The sequence below is a fragment of the Aotus nancymaae genome, unplaced genomic scaffold (genome assembly GCF_030222135.1).
Source record: "Aotus nancymaae isolate 86718 unplaced genomic scaffold, 86718_ANA_hifiasm-v0.15.2.pri h1tg000014l, whole genome shotgun sequence".
Lineage (NCBI taxonomy): Eukaryota > Metazoa > Chordata > Mammalia > Primates > Aotidae > Aotus > Aotus nancymaae.
In genome coordinates, this window is record NW_026988425.1 from 81,477,246 (window position 1) to 81,505,019 (window position 27,774).

General features: G+C 36.8%; 1 long non-coding RNA gene across 2 annotated transcripts in view; it reads left to right on the forward strand.

Annotated features, from left to right (window-relative positions):
- The window catches only part of LOC105734655 (uncharacterized), a 595,258-nt gene that overhangs the window by 352,541 nt on the left and 214,943 nt on the right, over positions 1-27,774 (forward strand). For both annotated transcript variants that reach the window (XR_010342607.1, XR_001111573.2), the window contains exons 3-4: positions 15,054-15,125; positions 26,438-26,480. This is a non-coding gene — a long non-coding RNA (uncharacterized LOC105734655). The remainder of the gene's footprint in view (positions 1-15,053; positions 15,126-26,437; positions 26,481-27,774) is intronic.

Sequence of the window (27,774 nt, forward strand, 5' to 3'; positions counted from 1 at the left end):
GTCAAGAAAATCAAGAAGAAAAGTGGTCTAAGAAGTGAGATGTGATTACCTCTGTTGAGTTCTAAAAAGAAGTAATGAAGGATAATCATTCATTGATTATAGCTTGGCGGTGTGGAGGTTATGGTAATCTTAACAAAAGAGGTTCCGTTGGTCTTTAATACAAATTTGAATTTATTTAATAAATATCACACACACACACACACACACACACACACACACACACACACACACAGATTACAGCATGATTGTATGCTGATGAAAATGGTCCAGCAGAGAGGGTTACATAGATACTGTAGGATAGGGAAAAGTAAGTGGGGACATGAAGGCACAATATGGAGAGGTTGGACTTAACCAAAAGTAGGAACATTTCATTCATTTTATCAGGAAGTTAGTCAAAAATATATGAGAATACTTTTGGAAAAGTTGACAGATTCTTCTATAAAAGTCTACTGGCCCATTAGAGATGGAATCATAAGCTAGGAGTGAGTAGATAGAAAAAGTGTTGAAGTAAAGTGAAATAATCTAAAAGAATGGAAAAGTGAATTAACTAGAGAAATACAATCACAATTTCCTGCTTGCTGAGGGTCTACTTAATATCTGTGGTCATATACTTATGTGAAATCATTCACTGTAGTTTTTTTGTTTGTAATGTTTTTGCACAAACTTCATTTGTATAATGGATTTAACCAGGGTTGGAGCTTTGCTAAGAGAGTACATCAGAAAGAGGAAGAGCTATGTAGGCAAAAGAATAATTATAATGATGGGACCCAATGAAGTGGTTGAATCTAATCTGAGTTAGGAAGGAAGTAAATTCAGGAGGGCTTAATAGATAGAAACAAATTTATAGGGACTATGAGTCTCAATGAGGTCAAAGAAGTTTTGAAATGGGGATACTTGAAATTAAGACTTTGACAGTCATGCAGTTATGATTTTATTACAATGTGTAAGATAGAGATGTGGTGGGCTAAAATAGGGGAAGACAAGATAATTGTTTAAATAACATGAAGGCCAGGGTTTTAAGTAGATCATTTATATGGATGTTAAAAAAACTAAAATCGATCATAAGAGTAGAGAAACACAATGCACAAGATGCTAAGGTCAGTTCTACCACTCAGGTACTAGATACCTCCTCTTCTATCTACTCAAGAATATGTCTCTAGAAAAATTTCCCCTCTGTCTTACCTTTTGTGTACAGAATAATTCTTACCAGCCTACAAACATGCTGTTAGATTTTCTATCATAAAATCAAAACAATGCAATAATGAAGAAAATCCTTTGTTTTTACAGTTTTTTCTAAGTACCTCCTCATTTCTTTACTCTCCTTACAGCAAAATTCCCCTAAACAGTTGTCTGTATTCACTCTTTTCAATGAATCTCTTCCATTTCTCTTTTGAACTTATACCAATCATGCTTTTCCATAAATGAATTAACGAAATAGGAGGATAGTGCAAATCTTTAGTACATAACTACAAGGAGATGTTATTGTCTGATAGCCTAAGCTGAAAAGCCTTAGGGTTTTTGAGAGAGAGTAGAAATGTCATGCAAGCAGTAATGAGAGCAAAGAGAAGACCTCCTTCACTTTCAGGCTCTGTGTTTTGTGACATATGGGATGGAGAACAGTCATTACGAGAGAGGTACAGGGGAACAAGAACCCTCATGGAAAAGCGGCTTTCTGTTAGAATGAGATGATAAATGAAACATTCAGAAATTCATGGTCAGAATGCCCTATAGGAGGCTCCACTGATGGCAGGCCATGACTTTTTGAGGAAATATTAAATGAGTTTGGAGTTGTGATGGAGCGGAGTATTAGATTAGAATCGGTTACGTGGAAAAGAAAGCTTGGGTGTTGATTAATAATGACTCATCAATAATAATGAGTTTTTATTGATGACTGAGGCAAATAGTGAGAAAGCCATGATGATGATGACATTGGCCTAGGCTGTCTCTCAGGGAAAGGTGAGTATCAATTATAACAATAGCTTTCTTTTTGGGACTCATCTTTTAGGATGTTTGTAGTGGTGAGAATGGCAATAATGTGGTGGTAACTGTGGGGACAGGAACAGGGGACCAATAGTTCTGGTGTGTATTAAGAACATGAGTCTAATAATATACCAGTCTAGAGGTTCCTCCTAAATTCATCTGAGGATCAGGCAGGGGCCAGGAGAATGCTTTAACTAAGAGCCATGGAACACTGAAAGCTTAACTTAATCCAAGAAAGCCATGAAATTCATAGATGGTAGTGGGTGGCATTATGGCTATGGAAGCACAGGGAGTTTGGTGGCCATTCTTTAAATACTGCTGAGGGGGCATGGTGGTTGCAAACACCTCCTTGTTTATATCTAGCCTCTGCTACTCATAGATGACCTTAGCGCCTTAGCCTCTGTTTTCTCACTCATAAAACTGGAATCATAATAGAACTTAGCTAGTAGGGTTATTATGATAATTACACAAATATATGTGAAACAGTTAACAAAATGCCAAGCACCCAGGAAATACTGAAAAATATTAGATAGCATATAATCAGTGGGTGACCATATCACAGCCCTCTAAGAGTGGGCTTAGTGGGATCATTACATCTCAGAATCAGAAAGAGCTTACAGGCAACGTAGCTCAAGAAAACGTACTTAGTTTCAAAACAATGGAGATTGATTTTATTTGTTTTATATCTAAGTCATATTGGGAACACATTTTCTAATGTTTATTTAAACCATAATTTAGAATATTCGTTGCTGATTTAACAGTGCATCCAAAATGCAAGCTTCACGAGAGTAAGGACATTGTCAGTTTTGTACATTGCCTTGTCCCAAAGGCCTTGAACAGTGTTTGGCACATATAGTAAATGCGCAATAGTTTAAGCCCATTGCCCAATAAATGAAATAATATAAATTTTATTTGATTATTGTGCTAATGGAGATGACTATGGGGTATTTCTCTACTTACACAAGCATAATTTGAACAATGGCATGATAACAGTCTGTCTTTAGGTGTAGGGAGTCAAGTGTAAATCTGTGGCTGGTCATAAGAAATGCTGAACCCAGCAGTGTCTATTCAAATTATTTACTGCTCTGCTCATCAAGGGAAAAGCATTTTTAAAACTCTACAATAAAAAATAATAAAAGGATACTAATCACAATAGTTAATATACTTATATATTCCTTAATATGTGCTAACCCTGTTAATAGTTGTTTATGTTTATGAACTCAATTTTCACAACAATCCTGAGGAGTATCCTGTCATCACAGTCATATCCATTATTAACATAATTACCATCATTACCATCCTCTTCATCATCTGCACTTTACAGATGAATAAATGGAGGTACAACAAGGCTAAGTGAGTTTTCTTAAGATGCCCTAGGTAATTTGTTGATTTGAGACTTAGCCATGATTCAATTCCATGCATTTGACTACAGTATTGCACTTCCTCTCTAGATCACCGTCTAGCATTCAGGAAGGACAGCATCATGGTCTTTTACTTCTTCATCACTTGTGAGGCAAGTGAAAATAAGAGCTACCATTTATTGAGTGCTTTCTATGTGATGAACACCACACTTAGAAACTTATGTCATTCCTGGTCCTTATAAAAAAAATTTGAGGTGGAAATTATTATATTCCCCTCTGCAGATAAGAAGCTGAAGCTGTGATCATAATTTCCTGAAAGTCACAGATTTCACTTGCATAGCTCCAAAGTCAGAAATCTGTCTGTGACATACCATATCGTAAAATGTTTACTAATAGAAAGAGGTTTCTTTCTTCAGAACTGGATATAAATTAAACACATGATTGCTTCATTGCAGTTATTTCACTGTCTGTAAATTTATATTGAACATTTAAAAGCCAAAAATACTCTAATATGGAAATCTAGTGAACATTTGTTGTATTTCTTATCTTTTTATCTATCAAGCTACTACTTATTTCTTTCTTTCCTTTAACCATTTAACACCTTTAAGGGAGAGGTTACATTTTGTTTTTCTATTCCTTTCTTTCTTGTTTTTCTTCTTTAAAATATATATATATATATAGTATTGATACCGTGAAATCTTCCCGATAACTTCAAATGTAACCGTTATGTTTATGTTCATAGTTATCATCTCCATGCACATGTTTGTGTTTATGTTGTATGTAATATACATATAACATCTATGTATTTATAAATAATATATGCCTATATTATCTGTATGTTTAATAAACTGAATCATATTGTATATATAATTTTGCAATTTTCTTTTTTTACTCAATGTACTTTTGAAATAGACATGTTTTCTTATGTAATATTTTAGTACATGTATTTTAACTGCTAAGTAATTTTCCACCATATAAAGAAACCACAACCTCAATTTTTTTTGCACTACTCACTTTCCAATCTTTTGAATGTTGGCTCCTTCCTGCAGTTATCACTTGAAACTGCTCCATTAAAATATACTAGATTTTTAAAAATATTCATTATTTTCAATCCATACTTACATTTGGTGCGGTTAATTACCCTCATTTTCTTGAAATTTCCTCCTCTTGATTTTCGATTTTGTGAAAGTACATCTTTCTTGATATCTTTGTTGTTCTCCTTTTTGTTGTTTAAATGTAGGTGTTTCCCAAAGGTATATCCTTAATTTTCTTCTTTCTCTCTTGACAGTCTCATTCATGTCATGACTTCATATTGCACATAACTCTCCAATCCATATTTGATTTATTTCCAGTTGTCTGTTGGATATTGCTAGTTAGATGTCATACTTGACCTAAATATGCACTTTTCCTCCTAAATTTGTTCCTGTTTCTCTGCTTCCTATTTAAATAAGTGGCAGTGCCACCATCTTAGCAATCATCCAGGCTCAAAAGCTTGGAATGATTAAGTCCCTTGGGTCTCATCAGTTGCCAGGACCTGCAAATTACTGTTCTATTCATCCTGCCAAATTGGTTCCCACTGCTACTACCCTAGTTTAAACCCCATGACTTCTAGGCTTTTCACAATAGTATAACTTGTTTTTGTGCTTCTAAGTGTCTTTCCACTTCCCAGGCATCCTCTATCCTGCTTGATTAATTTTCCTAAAGCATAGTTCTGTTCATCATATTTCCCTGTTTGAAAGCTTTTAACAGCTATTTCTTATAAAATAAAGTCCAAACCCTTTAAACTGAAATTCTGCTTCTCCACAAATTGATTTGTTTGCCCCTCCAAACTTATTATTTCTCGATTTAATATGCCCTATATGCCTATCAAATTGGACATCTTACTCTTTCTGTTATCTGCTTGTATGCCTGGGTTAAATAGTGGTAACAAGCTGCTTCAAAAGCTGTGTCTCAAAATAACAAAAGTTTATTTCTTACACAATTGATGTAGTCATTTCAGGTCAGCAAGAATGTTCTCTGTTCACTGCAGTCACTCAAAGACCCAGGCTAAGGGAACAGCCACCATGTTGAATGTTGCGGCTCTCTATCATGTGGGAAATAACTTTAGAGGGTTTTGCACTAGCAATTAAACATTATGGAACAGAAGTGATAAACATCACTTCAATTTACAACTCCCTGGCCAGAATTAGTCACATAGCTCTAACTGATTGTTAGAGAAACTAGAAAGTGCAAACCTATCTTGTGGAACAGTAGAAGAAAAACAGATATTGATAAACAGCATTGAAGACCACCAGTTGCCAATATGTATTTTTATCATTTTTCTCCTGTAGACCAATGCTCATGAAACTTAAAAATACTCTTCTTTCTCTTCTATTCTTCTTCAGATCCTGCTTACTCTTAATTCCCAGAACAGCTATCACATTTTCAATGAATTATTTCCTAATCATCCCAGACCGACATATTCTCCCTCTCCTCTAATTTCTCATAGTCCTTTATTTTTGAGATAAGATAAAAACTATCTTATCTGTGGTTATGCATTTAGTTCCTAGAGGTCAGGATGCATTATTTTATACAAAAAAAAAATGTAGTCAAGGGTTTTATTGACCCTTGACTACAAACCCTTGACTACATATTTTTTTGCCTTGACTACATATTTTTGTGTGTGAATACATAAATCCCACAAATTGAATCAGAGTGTACTCTGATTACTTGGAGATTCATTTCTTTTGAAAGACTGGCTTCTTCTATTACCTATTTAGAGGGGAGATGTTTATTCCCCATTATATATAAGGTTGGATACTATATATATGCACACACACGTATACACACATATATAATAATTGTAATCTACATGTATGGTATATGTATATTTATATATCTTATGTATATATACATATAGTTAGCAGCTCCTAGCTACTATGGTATAAATATAGAGTAAATTAATTATGAATCTGCCTTATTCTCACTCTTCTCGCTCTGAAATTGCTGGCAGTGCTATTATAACTCTTTTCAGTCTTCTTTTCCAATAAATGGTTTATTTGACCATTGCCCTTTGGTAGCAATAAAATAGATAGTCTAAGGGCTCTTTCCTATGTGAGATATTTTAAGGAATGTCCATAAAAGGAAAACACAACTGACAAGATAAATTTAAAGTAGTGAAATCCTGTCCTTCTATTCTTCCTTCCTTTCTTCTTTATCAAATATTTATTGGACACTTGTTCTGTATATGGTACTATGATAAGATACAATATGGAAATAGGCACAGACCCTGTCTTGAGGGAATCTTATAGTCCAGAAGGAGTAATAACATATACAACCTCCCTGCAATAACTTGACTTGAAATTACTATTTCCCCAATTATACACCTGGCCAATGCCTGCTCATGCTTTAAATCTCAGGTTAGGTGTTCTATCCTCTGGGAAGCCTTCCTTGATTTCTCAACTTTGCTCTAGCACTTCAGTAGTGTTTTCAAGGGAGTAATTAATTATTTTTGAGGAAAGAGCTCAGGGAAGTTTTAACAGAGGAAATGATTGAGAAAAAGTCTGAAAAATGAGTGGGACTTTGCCAAGAAAAGCAAGAAGAAAATTATCCTTATCCAAAGGTGACAATGATATGTTGAGCACAGGAATCTATGAGCAGATTTCCATTGCTGGATCTTAAATCGTAAAAACTGTTAGGGGAAAAGAAGTTGGGAGATGTGCAGGAACCCAATTCTGAATGGCTTGTGTGCCATGCTGTGGGGAATCTCTAATGAAATTCAAGAAGTGAAGTTGCACGACCAGATTTACTTTTTAGAAATTATACTATTAATGAAGTATGCAGAGTAAACTTGAAGGCAGGAGAATTATTATGACATTTCCAAGGGTGAGATAATTAGATTTCAAAGTAACATGATGGAAGGGGGTTCAGAAGAAGAAAATAGACATTTGGGGGAATAAACAGAAAATATGCGGTAACAGCCTGCTTGTAGTAGGCAAGGGAGAATAAGAAATTGAGAATGTTATTTTGTTTCTGACTCACACGATTGATGGCCAAAGATCACGGATGAAGAAATTACAGAAGAAAAAGCTGGTTTTGAGGTTGAATTAGTTAAATTGGGAACCTTGATTTTCTCTCTTAAGAATGGGTTGACATTCACTGCGAAGAATCAAAGCATAGGAGTTGGTTACGGGTTTTGAGTGGCATGGCACATGTTTTGAATTATGAGGGAAATGAGAGTGGGAACTGACAAAGGACAAGTAAAACCTTTATGAGCAATGGAGAGAGGCAAGCTGAAGTTGGAGGGTATGAACACTTAGTTGTCCCAGTCTACAAGTTTGTATTACTATTGCCAGTCAAACTCAGAGCTGAGTACAGAAATGGAAAATTTGTATGATTAATCTAGGGTTAAAGATATTGACAAAATAATGTGGTTGAAAAGGTGTTGAAAGGTGTTTGTGAACCTGTGCAGGAAAGAAAATAAAGCAATTAAGAAATAGGGTGAACTCATGAGGGGTTTTAAAGATTTTACAACGGGGGTGTCCAATCTTTTGGCTTCCCTGGGCCACACTGGAAGAAGTTCATTGTCTTGGGTTACACATAAAATGCACTAATACAAATGATAGTTGGTGAACTAAAAGTAAAAACTTTAAAAACATCTCATTATGTTTTAAGAAAGTTAATGAATTTATGTTGGGCCACATTCCAAGCCATCCTGGGCTGCATGCAGCCTGTGGGTTGGACAAGCTTGCTTTACAACATGGAATGGCATGTATAAAGAAAGTGGTTCCAGGAGGGAGGCAGAAATGTAAGGTGTGGTCAAAGAGCAGGAGAGCAGAATTTCTGCTCTCCAAAGTAGGGAGAAGTTTTGGTTCCTGAGAAAGTCTAGGAAGAGACATGGAAAAGGGCTAAGGGGGAAGAGTGGAGGTCAGCCCTCTAGAATCGAAGGGATAGCTGTGAAAGGATGTTGAAGAGTTCTTTCACATGGACGTTGAAATTGTTCAGGATAATAATAGGCATTCAGTCAGAAGAAGCCTGTAATTTGGGTGGCCTCCATGATGAATGTGAGAGGTATAACCTGGAGGCCAGATGATGATGAACAAGTAAACCAATCTTTGGTGTAGAAGAAGTATATTTTTTTGGGGTGGGGGGCGGATTATAGTGTAAGCACAAAATAGTCTCTTAGGAGAAACTTGAAATTCCTTAAACAGGAGATCAAAATGAGGAGGGGGTAAAGTGGGGGCATTTCATCATGCCCACGGTACGGAGGTGTAAAAGAATGAAATATTTTTACTATAAAAATACTGCAAAGAAAGTACTGCCTTTGGAGAAAAGACAAATTTGAATTGGAGTAAGCAGTCAGAGGGGACATTGTTCTGTAAAGAGGATTAAGGATGTAGCATTTATGTCCTGAGATCAGTTCAAAAAGGAGAGGATCAAGAAGGAGGCAAGAGAACAGAGTAGATGTTACATAAACGGCCAAAGATGGCTTCTGCGCATCTCATACTGTTTCCTTATTTACAGCTGGTGAGGACCCACTAGCCCAAAACCTGCATGCACTAAGTTCAAATTCTTACACACCTAAGTACTTTAAATATTTCCCAAAGAAGACTATGTTTAGCCATTTAGAACTTGTCTGCTTTACCTATTTCATAACTGTTTACCTGAGTGATGGTAGTTAATTATAGGGTTGCATGGCATGAATGTAACTGACTGACCTGAAACATCCAAACTTTAGGGCCCGGTTATCCTGATGCTAGAACTAGCTGAGACCTTTAGTTGCAAAACATGAGTAGAAATCTACAGAGGCTTCCTTTTTACTAGATGTAATAAAATATGAATACCAAATTAATATAACTAAGGAAAATATGATGCTAAGAAACAAGGGTATGTTAACTCTTTTTAGAGAAATGAAAGATAATCATGGGGGAAAATATTGCAATCCACACTATAGCCTTTAACTAAATTCATATGTTTCTAATTTTTTTCATGTAAATTTGTCTGTTTCAATATATTATATTTTATGAACAATCTATGTAGAACTTTATATGCACTGGAGAAAACTGTATAATTTGGGGAATCCTATAGAGTATTCTTTTGTAAAACAGAACTTTTGAATTGTATTTGTTCAAAGCAAGTCACATATGAAAGTTTAAAAATAATACATGGAAATCAAGTGCTAATGCAGAGGTAGAAAAAGTGAATTTATATGGATTTAGATCAAATAACAAATTTGATCCTTTGTACAAATGTTTGTTTAATTATTAGCGTTCTCTTTGAAAAGATTTCCTTCTCTTCCAAACTTTCAACATCTGTAGTTGAATATGTTTGGAACTCATAATTGCATTTAGAAATAGAATCTATAAAATCATGTTTTTCTAAGGAATATAGGTTGAAGTTTGTGTGTATGTTTGCATGTATGTATACCTATATGTGTGTTTGTATTGTGTTTATGCAAATGTATGAGTGATTGTGCATTTGTGTTGGGTAAATATGTGTGTCAAGGGGGCATTATAAAGATATTTTCAGATGCATTTAAGATAGGAAGGAAGAGCTAGAATTCTCAGGGCTGGAATTCACTCTCATGAGACTTGCAGCCTGATTAATGTCCTCTTATACTGTAAGGGTTCCAGTTATTTTCCAATCTGTGCTGGCTGTGTTTCTTTTGAGTTTGAAACTTCTATTGCATTAGAGGAGAGCCAGACAATCTGACCCAATAGGTGGGGCAAACAGGCCTTAAATCATGTGTATTCTCAAGATAGTCACCAAGTCATTCTGAGATGACAGATGAGGGCAGACAAAGCTTTTGTGTTTACCAAGTGGAGGCGAATTAAGCTAGGGCAAGAAGGAACAAGATGGAGAGCAACAGTGCAGGGCCAGGAAGTATTTCCCAGCTTCATTTCTTTGTTTTTAAATGGCCACCTGATTTAAGTTAAATCTCATAAATTCTGGCATAAAATTCTATAACAACATGAATCATTTTAACCAAAATCAGAGTTATTAACTTATTGCATGATCCTAATCAATACCCTCTGGTTCACTTTGGTAAAACAGCAGCAAAATCATAAATCAAGCTCTTTGCTTTGTATTTTAAATTAAATTGAGAAAATATGGTTGTGAACTTTCCTAAACGAATGTATTTACAGAATTTAAAATTTCAAACTGTGTTAAATCCAATTTTTAATAGGAGAAAAAATATTTTTTAAAGAAAATATATGCATAGGTCAATGTAAAGGATTCTGTCACACTTTTTGAAAGTTTAATTCTTTATCACTCGTGCACCATTCTTCCTAAGAATAGAATACTAATAATTTCTGCCTGCAGAGAATCATGAAGACTTGGTAGTTAATGAAAACTAACCATGAGAAAGAATAAAAGCCAACACTTTTCTGCAATCTAATTATCTTAGCATAATTAACTGTTTTCTAGATTTAGTGCCTAAATCCTTTTTTTCCCAAACTTAAATTTCATAGTCTTTTTGATTACACAAATATGATAGTCTATCATATATGTAAACTGGAGAGAGTACATAAAAAATAATTAAATTCACCTGGATTTCTTTGTTTCTTTTTAACTTCGTCTCCACCCCCTAAGTTTTGAATGTAAATTAAAAATACTGCTTCTCTGCAGACAATCACACCATCACTGTTTCTTCCTTCTCACTAAAATTCAATGTCTAAGATGTGTCTAAATAAAAACAAAGAAATCACACATTTGAAGATAATTAGTGGTTTTGCTTGAGAAAGATTTATCCATTCTCAAGACATGTATCTATGTCCATAGCAATCAGTGTTAATCATTTGGGTATATCCAAACACTTGACTGAGGTTCACATTTTGCCTCTCAAAAGTATTAGTTCATAATTCATTAAATTTGTTTAAGCCTCAGGGAGCAAGAGAGCAAATAGCCCAAGATACTTTCTTCTTGACCACTAACGTAAGTATGGTTAAAGCCAAAGAAAAGGCCAGTAAATGAGAAAAATGCAAATGTTCATCATATTCCATTGCTGTTTTGACACAGCAATTAGATTTGTGCAGAACAGCAAGATTGTTCCAATTCTATTCTCCCAAACATAAGTCTTAAAAAAAGGAGGTTACATTTGTGACTGTAGCTCGTGGAGCATCCAATCTGGCATCCTGAAAATCCATATGTAAGCCACACTTATATCTTAAACCTGTCAAACAAATAAATGTACAGAAGCAGTAATTTATGTACTTTATAGACTGTTTTGCCCTTTTAGAGCAAAAGCCTAATTTTCAAGTGTTGCTATTTTAACTTCTGGCAGTGCCTGGGAGATAACTGAGGTTCAAAATGTGAATTTTACAAGTAAAATGTGATTCAAAAATTGATTTACCCTGTTCTCACTACATGTGAGACAGAGAAGAGAAATGCTGGGTGTTTGTGAGCTTTAGGCAAGAGGAAACATATTGCTAAGTACAGAAGCCACGCAAAACTTTGCGGGTTTTCAGTTTAGAAGTGAACTTGAGCCTTTCCCAGTTCAAGTTCTGTTTAGGGCCGGCAAAACATGACTTTCTGATTCAAAGAAATAAGGCTTAAAAAGGCTTATAGAACAGGCTCACAGGCTTCTTGTACATCAAATAGCTCTTACACAATGGCATTTAGATGATTTAAGTGTAAATGAATCAAAGACATATGGATTGCATTTCCCTTGAAATACGCATGGGTTTTAAAATGAAGGGAAAACACACTTGCCAAAATCCTTTTTGGGTTGTGCTGCATCAAAAACATTTGGAAAATGACTTTAAATGTTTGGAAGAACCCCAGACATCGGGTTCAGCCACCCCTGGAGATTAAATCAGTGTCCTTCATCCAGTGATAACTAGTCCCCTGTTTTGCAAAGACATTTCTTAAAAATGTCAAGTCCCAAACCTGACACTCCTGAAAACTGACTTTCTTAATGCTTGAATTGCTAATTCAATGATAGGATCTTATTATGTAGTCTTCCCCAGAGATCAGGAATCCATTTTGTGTTAGTTAAGCCACCAGAAGTACATTTCAATTTTACCCAATTTTTCAAGTGTGGTTAAAAATGTAAGTTCTCTCTGTCCTGGAGGTAAAAATTAATGTTTCTAGGGAGCCAAAAGGAAATCGAGTTTTCAAGCTGAATGAAAGAACTAAATGATCAGAAGATAAAAATGGAAAACTTGTTTGTTGTAAATGTATTCAGGCAGGAGTTCTGACATCACATAGCTGTTAGCATACTTATTTAAGAAAAAGAAAAGGAAGAAAAGAAGGAAGGAAAGGAAAAAAGGAAGAAGAGAGGGAGGAAAGAAGGAAGGAAAGGAGAAAGAATGGAAAAACAACTGGGTAGTAAAGTGCCTTTGTAACCAAAAAAAGATTGAGTGAAGTGCAAAAATAAATTAGGTTTGACAGAAATAGGCAGTTTCATGAAAATAGCTAGAAAGCAATAAGACAAAAACACCAATTACAACAAATTCAAACAGACCAATGCATAGGAAGGTGACATGGTGACATGAATGAAAAATGGGTTGGCACAAGTGATGAACAAGGCATCAAAAGGAACTAGAGAAGGGGTGCTATACTGTTAAAAGAAAATGAATTAAATGTTGAAACCGAGAACAAAGAAAAAATCACAGGATGATACCTAAACTGAGAGAAAGGCTACAAAGGCACTCAGTAACTGACCTGAGGGGAGTATAAGAAGAGATCATATAAAACAAGTGAAGGGCTGTTATTTAAGTCTGTGCAGCCAAACAGCTTCTATTAAAAAGACTAGATCAGATTTTGCATGCACTTATGATGTGAGAGGAAACAGCTTTCAAAATTGTTTAATGACTTCCCAATAGGAAGGTTAACAGGATTATCACACAGTTCACTGGAGGATGGACAGCAACTCTCAGCATGTCCCTCCCTTAACATGTAATTCCAATATTCTCCTTTACAGGGAGGTGCAAAATCATTGTGCTACTCAAAAGCATTAGTTGAAAAGTCAGGATGCTTTCAATGAGGGAAGTTCAACATAAAAGGAAAATGAGGAAGGGAAGAAAATGAGTACTATAACCTGAGCTCTTTTAGCATTATTCTGCCCAACTAACTATGGGGGTGTCTGGGAAGGCTGAACCCTCTAGAAATTTTAGTTTACTCTGGTCTCCTCACATCTGACTGGGCTGACTGCATCCTAGGTAACTAGCATGACATTCTTTGCTTCTGACATGTTACTGCTCCTCTGTTCTGCTCTCCAACCGTTTCTTGTTAAAGTTGGGAAATATTCTCCACCTTCTCTTCTGTTATGTAGACCACAAAGAAGTACTGCTTTGCATTGTCAGTGTGCTGTGGAGACTTTAATGAGAAGGGTCTTTACGATAGGTTGGCCTCTGCTAGTTGTAGCATTAGTACCAGCCGGTTGTGGGAGAGCAGTGATGGGAAAGGGAAGAAAGCAGTCCAGAAAATACTCTGAGCAATGTTCATCAGTTGTGGAAGAACAAATCATACGTTTTCTGTTTGGACCACCCATTATTTTTGCCCTAGACTTAGATTCTCTGACTTCTGAGAAATTGTATTAATCAGGGTAATTAGTACCAAGTCCTATAACAAAACAACCTAAAAATCTTAGTGACTTCACTCACTAAAGGTTTTTCTTTTGGCAGCTTTCCATTCCATGATTCTGAAATCCCAATTCTTCCATCTTGTGGTAGAATTATTTTCTAGGGCCTCTGCAGAGTTTTCTGCTGTATCATCTGTATTTAGCTGGCTGGCTAACAAAGAGCGAGGAAGATCACATGACACATTTTGTGGCCATGACTGGATGTGGTGAACATTACTTCCATGAGAGGACCCCAGCCTTAACTGCAAAGGATGCTGGGAAATGTAGTTTTCCTAAGTGCTCAGGAAGAAAAAGTGTGATTGGTGAATATTTAGCTAGTCTCTGCCATATTCACGAAGGGGCTTTTCCATCCCTAATGTAAATTAACCTTCAGTGGATCTGTCTTCCCAGCCTTTTCTGTATGTTCAGGTATGTCTGAATTCATGAACACTATTTAATGTGGAAACTGAGAAGGATGAAGGTATACGTAGTTAATAAGTGACAGACCTGAAATGTAATTCAAATTTGCCTGAGTCTCAAGTTATGTTCCGCCTTCAAATTTTATACTTTGAGAAGTGGCATCAGGAACAACATCAGATTGGGAGGAACTTGACTCCTTTGCACCCCTGGAGTCCTCTGAGATATCAGAACTTCAGTGGCATCAAAGGTTTGGTTCAGTTAGTACTATAATTAAGGGGAGTTAAGGATACTTCTCCTGAGGTTACAGAGGAAACTGAGATTGATTTTGTCTTACAGTGGCAAGGAAGTGAAATCATTGGGAAATAGTCAACATCTCCTCCTCCAAGTTGGATACAGGAAGATGGCCATGTTAAATGGTCTCAGAAAATATCTACACCTCTTTTTCACCTTTCTTCAGAAGGCTGAGGAAAAAGTTAAGAGAAGGCCATTTAGAAGGAAAGACAAGATGGGGCTTGGATTTTAGCATCATGCTTACACTGTAGCTTTTCTTTTTTGGCAACTGCATGGGTATGAATGTATTTTTAACCTCATAGAGCCTCAGTTTTCTTGTCAATAAAATGGGGATAGTGAAATGTGAAGTAGTATGAATTAAATAATTTACACTAGTACTATGCCTAAAAAATCAGAGGCATTGCAACTAAAGATTTCTCCATTGTTCTTTCTGTTAACACTTTTTCTTTCATACCTAGGCCATCAACGAGAGGCATGATGGTGGAAAGACAGTTTTCTCGGATGCTATGGAAGTTCCATGAGACATAAAGGTAAATAAATAAATAAACAAATAATCAATTTCTTCATTTATCCATCCATTCATTCAATAATTCATTCATTCTTTCACACACCTACCAATATCTACTCACTACTGACAAAACATCACAGTGGACACTAGAGAAATCTGAAATGGATTATATGACCCCTGCTCTGAAGATCTGTGTCCTCTAGTGGAGTAGCAGGCATATGCAAAAGTCAAGGTAATTACAAGGTGAAATATGGTAAATGACATATTTAAATTAAGTACTGTGGTAGTGCAGAAGAGGGAGACTAGAGCAGGGAATGTGAAAAGTTTAAGAGAAGCAGCAGCATTTATTTGGAACTTGAAGAGTGGTAGTTCTGGGATTTTCTGTTATAGGAGAAATTTCAGAGCAATAATCTTATTGGCAGGAGGCAAGAGTAAGTCTTTTGAAGCTAGGCCTGCATGGCGTGAACACCAGTTTTCTTAGAATGTTTATTACAGATCAATAAAAGTGACTCAAGTTTTAAAGATGCTTTTATTCACAGTCATAAAATTATAAAAATTAAAAATTTTTTATAAAACATTTCTTACTTCTTTATACATATTTACCAAAATGTTAATAATGGATACTATTTTAGTTAGTTTGCTTGAGGGCCTGTATTCTTTGGCTGCCATAACAAAATGCTGTAGGCTGGGTGGTTTAAATGATGGAAATTTATTTTCTCACAGTTGTGGAGAGTAGACATCTGAGGTCAGGGGCCTGCCTGGTCAGGTTCTGGTGAGGGATCTTTTCCTGGCTTGCAGATGGCCACCATCTCACTGTGTTCTCACATGGCAGAAAGAAGACTCTGGTATCTTTTTGTCTTCTCATTAGGGCACCAGTCCTTTGGGATCAGAGATGTACCTTTATGACCCCATTCAACCTTAATCATCTCCTTAAAGGACCCATCTCCAAATATAGTCACATGGCAAGTTAGGGCCTCAACATATGAATGTGGGGTGAGGTGGGAACAATTCAGTCCATGGCAGGGGCTGATGGAATTCACCCCTTGGTGCTTTCTCTGCCTTGGAAACATAGGTATAATCCCATTTGAGGACAGATCAGAGAGGTAATAGGAACAGAATGATTTGCTTTACCCAGTAATGCCTCAGAGTTGTCACAATTAAAAAGCTCAAATGTACAATGTCACTATGATTCATATATTGGTAAGGCAGTATCTATCTGAAATAGTAAACTAAGTGACCTAGTCTTCCCTTTTAGAGAAACCTTTGAAGATTCTCATTAGACTAGATATAAATTTCAGAATTTTCATTGCTAGTTTGCTAGAAAATCCACACAAATTTTTATAGGCTAGCTGACATTTTTACAGCTGTGTTGGATTTTGTTTTTTCTTGCAGGTAATAGGTATTTTTCATTCTATACAATTTAATCATGATTAATGTCATGTGTTCCAAAACAAATGTATATGGCTTGTAGCAATAAAAATAATCACTCTTAGTTGACTAAGAAGTGTGAGGACATCTAAACATTTGCAAGAAATTGAGAGTTAATTTCAAAGAGATGCCATCTTTCAAAAGTAACTACCTATTTGGAAAAGTGTTGCCAATAAAATATAATAAGAGGTTCTGATTCTTTTCATGTTTAGTTCATGTATCATGACTATAATTGTGCTTCATAATTCACATTCAATTCTCACTTTATTAGTTTTGTATTTAATACAGATACATTGTGGTATAAAAAGAGAATTTGGACTGGATATCTGTTGGTGTTAGACTGTTTATTTTTGTGGCCCCTCAGTCAAAACCATCCCTGGGGAAATCTTGGCCCTGGGGAAATCACATGGTGTGCTCCTTTTCCTTTACTTTGGCATTTTCATGCAACAGAAAGGATGCTCAACTGAACAGCAATACTCTGGAAGGGAAAAGAAATCACAGATGGGCCAAGTGCAATTTAGGAGGTGTGTGTGGAAGGAGGAGCAGGGCCAAGACAGCCTTTAGCCCATAAGGGACTTTGTTAGAATTAGAGAAAAACATACCACTTCCCCTGGGTGGACACAGCCAAACTCATGCCAGGCAGGGTATATGGTTTGGCAAACAGAGTGAATGCTGGACTTCAGCTCCCATTTGCCCCTTCAGGTGGGCAACTGTCTGCAGTGGTTTGGGTCAGAGCCAAATTGAAGACTAAATGGAGAGAACGGTTCTTAACAGTACCCACTATTATACCTTGCACATAATAAGTAGCTGGAAGATGAGTGTGAGTGAATAATTTAATCGTGATTATATTTGAACAGTACTCAATTCTTTGCAGAAGATGATATTCCAGAATGAGCTTACAAGTCTAGATTCCAAAGCTTTTCTGTTAATCTGAAGAAAAGTGTTTATGAGCAGTGTGGTCAATTTGTAAAATTTTCCTCTTGAGTAAGATGAATGATAGTCTCAGAAAAAAATGAACAAGAATTTATGTTATTTAGTCCATTTTCTGATCTGTCCAGGTAAATTGAATATGAGATTATCTACATTTTTGTGTGAAATAAAATGATGTTTTCCCTTTCTCAAGTTAGTTCAGCACAATTTTATGTAATGTATCCTGAGAGGAGAGTGCTGTGCACAGCCAGAGGCTGAGATGATGAGTGATAAAGCCTTTCCCCTTAGTGTTCCTTTACAACTATGAGAGGGATTGAAATATATGCTCAAGGGACAACACAATGGTTTCCTCTTCAGGTCCAAGACAAGATACATAATTTTTAGGGCTCCAGTGCAAAATGATTAGGTGGGTCTTGGCATGGTACAGAAGGCAGTCTCCCCTTCCCTCTGGCTGCTGTCCCTATCTTTGGTGCAAAGGTAACCTCTAAGGGATCACAACCTCTGGACTGGACCATGCTCAGTTCCTGGATCTAGGATAGGCAAGAAGTACTTTGCCAATCCCTAAACAAAGCTCAGGGCACTGTCAGCCCAAGGGAGAGACAGACATCCATCTGCCCTCCCTGAGATGCCACAGGCACCAGCATCTCACTCACACACAAGTCCCATTCTAAGAGAATCATAACAGATACAATTTTTAAAGTTGGCCTTAAAGACTCTCATTTCAACAGTTCTAGAAGAAAATAAAAGGCAATATAGGCAGAGATTGCTCCCTGAGGAAAAAGTATAAATGTGAAAATCCAGTCTTGTGTAGGGATTGCTGTTCAACAGAGGGCTCTGCTGATTCGGGGATAGCTGGAGATAAGTATAGGATATTTCTTCATTCAGTAATCATTTACTAAGTGCTGACTAGGTCTCAGGCCTTGTGTTAAGTGCTGCTTGTGTAATATTAAGCAAAATAAGATGTGTTCCTTACTTCATGAGACTTATAAGCTCATGGAAAAATTAGGGTCATGTTGAGGAGGTTCTAGAATGTCCTTTACATTCAGGGTTTCTCTTTTGACCTGAGAATCCCTCATGTTAGAAACATTTGTCTTTTTTCAAATGTTGTAGAAGTTGCCAAATGTGGGCAACTTCCACCACTGCCATCCCTCAATTTAATTTATTTATTTTTCTACATTGCATTTATTACTATGTGTTCCTATCACTCTAATGCTGAAGTCTAATATATTTTTAACTCCTTTCCACTGTTTGCTAGTAATAGTGAAGACAGGAGTATGTTACTGAGGATGACTTTGCCAGAAGGTCACTTGTAGTTTGATTGCTTGGAATTCAAAGCGTATTACCCACTGTTTAACATCGCTCACCAGCCCCTAGGAACATATTTAGTCCATATGTACCTGCAATAAGTTCTATCGAATATGACTACCACATGAGAGAATGATTCTAAAAGAAAACCCACCAAAGAAATTCTGAGAAAATAAGATTCGTGATTTACCAGAAACAGATCTTTCCTGGTGTAACATGTAAGAGTTTTCGTTTGGTCATTTCCCACAACAGGTCAGTCCTGCTCTCTAAGGTGAAGAATGGGAGCTAAGATAACCCTGAGGCTTGGATGTGGAAGGAATGAAGTATAAAAGTAGAGACACATGAGGCAGCAGAGTTGAGGGCAGGTCTGGTTTGGCATGGGTGGTGAAGAGGGATATAGTAATGGATGACTATGGGCAACCAGAAGACAGGGGGTACCTGAATGATGATAGACATGAAGACTGAGAAACTGAGAAGAGAGGCAGACATTAGGAGGAAGGGGGCCAAGTTGTTATTCCCCAACTTCATAGGAATTGTGGCAGTGCCAATGTTTTGCCCAGCTACTGAAAGCCATCCTGGAAACTGTCAGGTAATAGGAGCAGAAAAGAACATAGGACTAGTGAGAAGAAATGAGGCTATGTTATGTGGAATATATTATAGAATGTGTGCTCCACATGGGTAGAGAAAATGTCTTGTTCATTGCTTCCTTCCCGGTGCTTAACCCAGTTCCTTGCACTCTGGAGGGGGTAAATATATGTATGTGTGTATATGTGTATATTATATAATTAAGAAATAAGTGGGAAGAGCTTTCTAAGTGGAAGTGGAGTTTTAAAAAGTCAAATCCATGGGCTGTTTGCAGCTGATTAAGCTGCTCTGATGGTTATAAGTGAAGATTTTAGAAGAATGTGGTTTTCTGAATTCAGGTGCCAACTGTCATCATCTCTGTAACAATGGGCAAGTTGTGGTGCCAGTTTCTTCTTTCATGCAATGTGGGCAATTGCAGCATTTGCTTCATGGGATGAATGCAAAGAGAGGATAAGATAATGCAAAGCATTTTGGGCCTAGCACATAGTGAGTGCTCAGTACATTGTAGGTGTGATGATGAGGGTGGTGACAACTTTGCTATTGAAAGCAGTTCCCAGCTCTACAGACAGGTTTCAAGTTTTCCAAAGATAAGACCACACTCTGCCCTTGCCAAATCTGAAGCAAGAAGGGAATGATCTCTCCGAGAATCTTCTTTAGCCATCTTGGAAGGGTGTGTGTGGCCCCGAGTCTGGCAGGGACAGAGCTGAGCAGAGCTGTTCACAGCAAATCTGTGATGATGATCTTCTCATCTGTCTTCTAAGCTGTAGGCGGCTCCTTCTTTGGGAAGCAAGTTATAATCAGAACTTGGAACAAGCTACCCTCCAAACAATGCTCTCATTGCCTTTTCTGCCATTTAATTAATGCCAGTCTAATTTTACAGAAAGTATATAAATATGATTTATGCATATTTGTACCTATATTTTTCCGTGAGCCTTCCATGAGGTACATAGCCATGTAAATCATATTCTTCTGATAAATACCTCTGGCCTGAATACTTAACATTATTTTTATAACCACATTTGGGTAATTTAGCAAGTAGAGGGATGGATATTGTTTAACCTAACCTTCAAGTTCTCAATGACTAGAACCAAGAGGTGAACCTCTTATTTCTTTCAGATTATATTTTGCTGGGGGATTTAGGTAGATTTCAGCTGATAGCATTCAAGATCCCTTTTGCTAATGCTTTCTTTCCAGTTCTTGTCAATCTAACTCAAGAAACAGACAGCAGTCTATGGACTGCCACTTGAAGGTTATGAGGACATGATCCATGCATTCTGTTTTTAGCTCCACTTTTAGTGAATATAAAATTAAGTCAGGCCATGATTTAAATGCCCTCAAATCCTGAGTAAGTTTCCTTTACAACTTTTGCAACTTATAGCAAGAACCAATTGGGTGCAGTGGAGTGACTTTGCTGAACTTTCTTTGTGTTGTATCTGTAAGCATGGGCGTAAATGAGCAGATTTTATTAGAGGTAACTTTGAAGAATTGGGAGAAATGTCTTTTCTTTTTACCAAACGTGGATTTTAAAAATTACACAGAAATCAGCATTGTCAAGTCTCACGAAGTGCAATCATAAGCAGAAGGCTTGAAACCTGTTTTTGCTTAAAGCCTTTATTTGATTTAGTAAAAACAACAGCAATAAATTGTATTCAAAAGCACTTTGATCCCTTTGCAACATTATTATTACAAAAGCGAGGTCTACAAAACATTTCCCCTTTTTCATTTGGGTCAATTTTCCATAGGCTTCCCAAATCATCTAAATCTGTGTTTATAATTCCAGAGACAAAGGGTTGTTCACGCTGTAGTGCCTGACACTTGAAACTTGATATTGTTAGACAATGATTGTAGCAGTAATCTTACATTTATCTTCTTGAAATCTTCCATGGAAATAAGAGAATCCAAGAGTTGAAAATGCAAAAATGTGTTGTTAGAATATTTAATACAAACATTCCTAGTCTATCTTCCTCCTAAAAGTTTCAGATTTATTTAATCTTTTCCCTTTATTCTTTGTTTCCCAAAATAATATTTTAATGTTTGAAATTCTAGTAGTCAGTATCTACAATTGATACTCTATAGGGGTGTAAATAGTAATAACAGGACAGCAAGTTGAGGGATACATCTTTGGCTAAAACTTTACCATAATAATAATTCTTGAATGGCTATAAGTACATTTGATTTTCTTCTGATGTTACCATGTCACATAAATCAAGTAGCTCATTGATTCTTCCTTGTCCTTTTACCAAATTATTGCCCCAGAATAGATTATTTTAAATATTCTTCAAATACTTTGTTTAACAAATATATAATCATATTTGTGATCTACGTGACAAAAATGCATGAAAGTTATAAAGCTGTAATTTTGCTTTTATTTTTCAACAACCCCTCAAGAAGTCAAGGCAAATTGAAGAATCTATTTTAAATGTGATGACGTTGAGGTGTAGAAGGTTAAATAGCTGGCTTGCTTAGATGGTCAGTGACATAGCAGCTAGAGGGAGTCAGGCCCCTGATCCCTGTATACAAGATTCTCCTTACTACGCTGCACAAAATGTTAATTGTCAGGCAGACCTCTAAGAGGTAGAGGGTTGGCCAATTCTGTGATGAGACAGCTATAGGGAGCAAAGGATTCTCATTCTCTGAAGCTTATTATGGCATTTCTGGACATCTAGCTCCCTGGATGCTTCCCTGAATTAGTCTTAAGGTGTAATGGTGATTTCAGGCATGCTAGAATATAGCATCAGAGACCTGGGGAGGTCCAGGTAGTGGACTGGAATAGCTGCAGCTATTAACTATCTAGGTCATCCTTTATACAGGGTTGCAATGTACACTCTAGCTTCTGACTTCAGTGCTGACAGAAAGGGGAAAAAATTCCATCCTGGTAAAATGTAGTCAGACAGCAGTTTGTCTTTCCAAAACATTATTAGGTATTATTACAGAATGTGAACACCTTTCATTCCTGACAAACAGGAAATGTATGCTGCACTACTGGTATGTCAATCAGAGTGATAGCATCAATTTTATGGTTTTTAATTCATCCCCACCTCCTGCCGAGCCTTTTGCTCATCCCAAATTATGAATCTTAAAAGGTACTACATGATTAAGATGAAAAAAAAAAATGTTTCTGCCTGTGTGAACTCCTGTGTGAAGAGCATAGAGCCAGATGTTTAAGAGATTTATAAAGCAGGTGCTGACCACTCAGTGAATGGACAAGCAACTTACTTTTCCTGAAGCTGGGAGTGCCCCTGCATGCTTTCACTGTGGCACTTCGCTAGTAGCTCAAGCAGATCTTTTTTTATATGCATTGCCACCTTTGAATTTGTAAGAAACGGAAAGAAAATAATGTATTTTAAATGCTATATTTGTCAGTCCATGATGCTTCAGAATTATATTTTCATTTTAAGTTTTGAGTGTCTATTTCTTTAGCTGTGATGTTTTGTTGCTTTTTGATGTATTAAATAAATACAAAGCTAATCCTGGAGCCTAGCTTTGAATGAATCAAAGCAATGTCTCTCACAATTCTTTGCTTTCCACCCCTTAATTCTTTTCTTCAACACATAATGAAAATAAAGAGCATTGTCAGTTCGGTATAAAGTGGGACTGTTTAAAAATAAATAAATAACGTGTGCTTATGTGGTGTGCGCACACACATACACACACAATCTACTTCACAACAGGGGGTTTGGGAGCCTGGGGTGTCTGAATCTGTCCTCCCATGCTCCTCTCTTGTTTCTGGTGAGGAGCCATTTTTCTTGTTTTCCCTATGCAGCTCCACCTGGACTCCATTTGCTGCCACAAACTCTGCAAATATCACACACTTATTTAAGATTTAGGAATGTGATCTGATAGTTACTGATTGGAAGGTGCAGCAATAATTAGCATTGGTCAAGGTCAATTTATTCTCCTGATTCTGAGTCCTAAGAGAATATTTCATTATTGACAATTCTCTATTTGCTGATAGCACATGACGACATATTTCATGGATCTTTAATAAGAATGCTTACTGTGTGGTGGCCTCCATGTTTAAATCACTCTTGGCTGTGTCAGCCTTAACCTTAACATTTTTAATGCTTGAGTGTTCTGGCAAGAGTGCATGGGCCCTCCAGTCACTCACATGGCATTTTGTTGTACACAATTTTTCATTCTGCTTTTACCACAACTTCTTTATGATTCAGAATTAAAGTATGCTGGTTCTCTTCCACGCAAGACAGCAAATATAAAAAATAAGCAAGAACATGTCTTTCTCTGATGGGGCAGCAGCATAAAATATTGAGTTTTGAGAGTGATGATAACTAGGTATGTACAAATGTGGTTAGTGCAGTAAGGCCTGCCTTATAGGGAGGCAGTGCCCTGCAGAAAAACTGCCTTTTGTATTTGAGAAGAGAGAAGAGATCAAGGATCCTGTCAGAGAAGTCTCCTATGAGGGCTTGGTCACACTCTTTGTATATGCAGTGTTAGCATTTCCAAAGTGAATTTACACATTCTATCTCACTTGATTTCTCAGTTAGGTATTCTGCAACTGTGTTTAGGCAAGGGAGCTGAAGCTTACAAATGTTAAGCAACTTGCTTAAGGTCATGGAGATGGTAAGTGTTGCGGCTGGATTTTGAATCCATGTTTCCTGACTCCAAATTTAATACTTTGTGTTCTATCCTATAGTTGTTTACTATTAGAACCACTTATCTGGTACGTCTTTGTGTTTGAATTCCAATTAAATTATTTTATTATGGATTCCTTAATAACACTGACATGTTCTATAACAGGGATTTGCACGTGGTACACATGAAATGAGTACTTTTGATTAACTAATGGATTAACCAGTTTTCTTCATTCTCCCTTCATGTGGTATAGCATTTAATCATAACACAAGTGTTTATAGTCATTACAAGGAACTGTTAGATTTTGAGAACATAAGGTAGTTGTTATGAACTGAAGGTTTGTGTCCACTCAAAATTCATGTGTTGAAGGCCTAACTCCCAGTGTGGCTATATTTAAAAATGAGACCTCTAAGGATGTAAATTAAGACTAAATGAATCCATAAGGGTGGATTCTGATTTGACAGGATTAGTGTCTTAATAAGAGGAAATATCAGAGTGGTATCTAATCCCCACTCCAGCACACATACATAGTAAAACAAGCCATATGATGACATACAAAGACATGGAAACAAGAAAGACTTCTACAAGCCAGGAAGTGAATCATCTGGAACCTTGAACATAGCCGCTTAGCCTCCAGAACTGTGAGAAAATAAATTTCTGTTGTTGAAGGCATCTAGTCTCTTGTATTTTGTTTGGCTCCCTTGGCAGACTAATAAGGTGATTAAAGCCACATCTCATTCAAGCAGCTTGTTTTCCTGTGGACCGATTGGAGAACAGCCCTGGAGATATAGGTGAGTTGAATATATACTCATGTGCTTTGTCCCTTTGGAATTAAATGTCAAGGTATTCCATTGGGGTCAAAACACCCTCAAAGTCAAAACGGCAAAGTCAATATTGTTCAAAACATGCTATACTTTATAGAATTGCATATAGCAGTTCCTGAGTCTGCACAGTCCTGAGGTAAAAGTGAGAATGATGGCAGAAAGGACTTCAAAGAGATGAGTCTGTGTCTTTAATGAATAGTAATTTTCAAGAAAAGCAGAAGAAAGTGCATATTCCTCAGAGAGAACAATTATATAAGAACAGCTGTGCAGGTGAACATGCTAGAATCCCAGATTCTGGAGACTTAAAGTTGGTGTGGCTAGAGCTCAGGATGTACATAGAGGAGCTGTAGAAGATAAGTTTGAATAGGTAAGAGCTTGTTTTCTAAAAATCGCTGTATATTAAGTTTAAAAGTCAGACTTTGTAACATGGTAGGGAGCTAGGGAAGGGATAGCATTAGGAGAAATACATAAGGTAGATGACGGGTTGATGAGTGCAACAAACCACCATGGCACGTGTATACCTATGTAACAAACTTGCATGTTCTGCATATGTATCCCTGAACTTAAAGAATAATTTAAAAAGAGGAAAAGAATTGTAATCTGAATAGTTATACAATCAAGTTTGCAGTTCCGAAGGTTACTCTTAATGCACTGTGGAGATTGTACAGGAACCTTGGGGCTGGGGCTTGGGATGGGATTTCAGGGAATAATGCTGGGTCATAAATTCTCTTTGGATGGTAACAGAACCTTTGTCTTTGACATTACCTTCTTAGCTAAAAAACTCAATTCAAATATTCAGCCACTTCAGAATTCAAGTAACACTTCCTTCTTTTAGCTATGACATTTAAATAGCTCTTATTTCTGGGAAAAAAGTGACTTTTGTTCTTGTGGATGCCACACACATGGATGATACCCATGCTCTGGATCTCGTCAAAACCTGAGTGGCCCCAAATGAGTGAGCTGGTGGCCTGGTGAGAAATCCAGCATTCTCTACTTCTTCTTCTTAACACTCTTAAGTTTCAGTTTTATGAGGCGCCACATTTTGCTATGCTTTTAGCTGGACCTGCTTGAAATTTCTTAATCTGATGTTTCAGGGAGCAGTAAAAAGAACAAGTAAACATGTTCCCCAAGCAATTACTAATGCAAGCCCTGAGTCCAACAGGATTCATTAAATACATAAACTTATCCTCTCCTGGTCAAGATACTTTAGATTGGAAGTAGTTGAAATATGGGATGAAGCTCGTGTTTTTGTGGTGTGAATTAGATTTTGTGTGTATCTGTGTGTACCTAGTGCATTTTAAACTATTGTAAAAATCACTATTCTTAGACTCTTCTAAGAGTAACTCACTTGTAAAAAAGGTGGGCAATTCTGTCTTGTGATTACTATGCCTTCCCCCTAAGTCATCTGCTCATTCTTTATTCTTCAAACAAATTAAAATATTAGTCCACTGGAGAGGGACTCTTCTCACTTTTATGTATCACACAGAATGCTTAAAACCAACTTTACCTGTGAGTGCCAACAGCAGTGATGATGTGGTTATCATGACACCTGCAAATGCCTCTCTTCCTGTGTACTTATTATCAATCTGGGAATGTTGTCACCCCAGTCACCCCAGAATGTTTCCTTATGACTACATTCTTACTGGCTGTAACTAACTCTTTTACTCAACAGGGAACAAGGGCCAGATGGCATGCAGACATGTGCTTGAGACTGGGTGAGTCTCATTTGTTCTCTATTTCTTGTTACTTACTGTCACTCCTTAGCTAACCACACATAAGGAACCCACCCTGTGGGCTGCTTTTGCTGTGCATATCTAACACATGATTATAGTAATATGCTTTTTGTTAATGTTGTTGTTACTATGGGTTTCTTTTTGTTGTAGTTGTTTCAATCTGCCTCTTTTTTTTGTAAGGTGAGATACAAATAAATTCAGTCGTGCAAACAGGTCAGCTAGATTACTAAGATATACATCCAATGAATGTTGTCCCCTTCTAATTAATAACCTTGAACTTATTCCAAAAATGATGTTACAACTGAAAAATAATTTTATTTAGGAAATTCTCTTTGAAAATGATTTTAGAGCCTTTACCTTTCAATCAAAGCAAATTATCATTCTCTGAGGGTGGGTTTAATCTTTTATTAAAAAATTCATTGAACAAATATTTATTAGGTGTATAATCAGTGGCAGGCAGTATACCAGGAGCAAGGAGCAAGACAGACACGGTTTCTGCCTTCAAAGACATTTAAGATCAAATGTGAGATGAATGTCTGAGCCCTAGATAATACCTTTACTGATAAAAACGATATGTGACTATACAGTGACAATCTGAACTGCCTCAAATGACAATTTTAAAGAAGAGATTTAAAACATTTTGAGTAATGGCAGCATCTCTGGAATAACTCTCAAACATAGTACTCAGAAGACAAATAGTCATTTTTTAAGTGCATACAGTATAGTGCTGTGGAGTTTATAAAACATTTTTATAAACATTATATTACTCTTTTGTCACAAAAAATCCTAGATTGTCAACCAGGTTTGAGTACTAATTTTCTTCACGGTAAAATGAATGCTCTCTAGGAGCTTTCAAGGTCTGAAATTCTGTGATATTTATGTTCCTAATTCTATGCATTTACACGATATCGTGAGTTTGTTATGTTAGAATAATTCCTTGTTATCTGTCTGACTGAGGACCATCCTAGCAGAGATGAGTGCCCAATATCTTCTCCTGGGGGTGGTAGGTGCTGGCAGGAGGCCTCAGTTGTAGAAGCTTGACAAGGGATGAACTGGACTCACTCTCAGTAATGGGGTGAGGAGCAAAGGGAAAATGAAGGTAAAGTTTGTGGTTAGCAAGCTCTCTGGGGAGTGAGGGAGGTTGTAAAATATCAAGTTTAAAGGATCAGGCAGAGCAATAATTAGATTCAAAGAAAAATGCTAGCTAGACAGAATAAAGAAGTTGAGGAGGCAGAACCTGGAAAGGCTACTCTGAAGAAACAAGATTTCTTTTTGT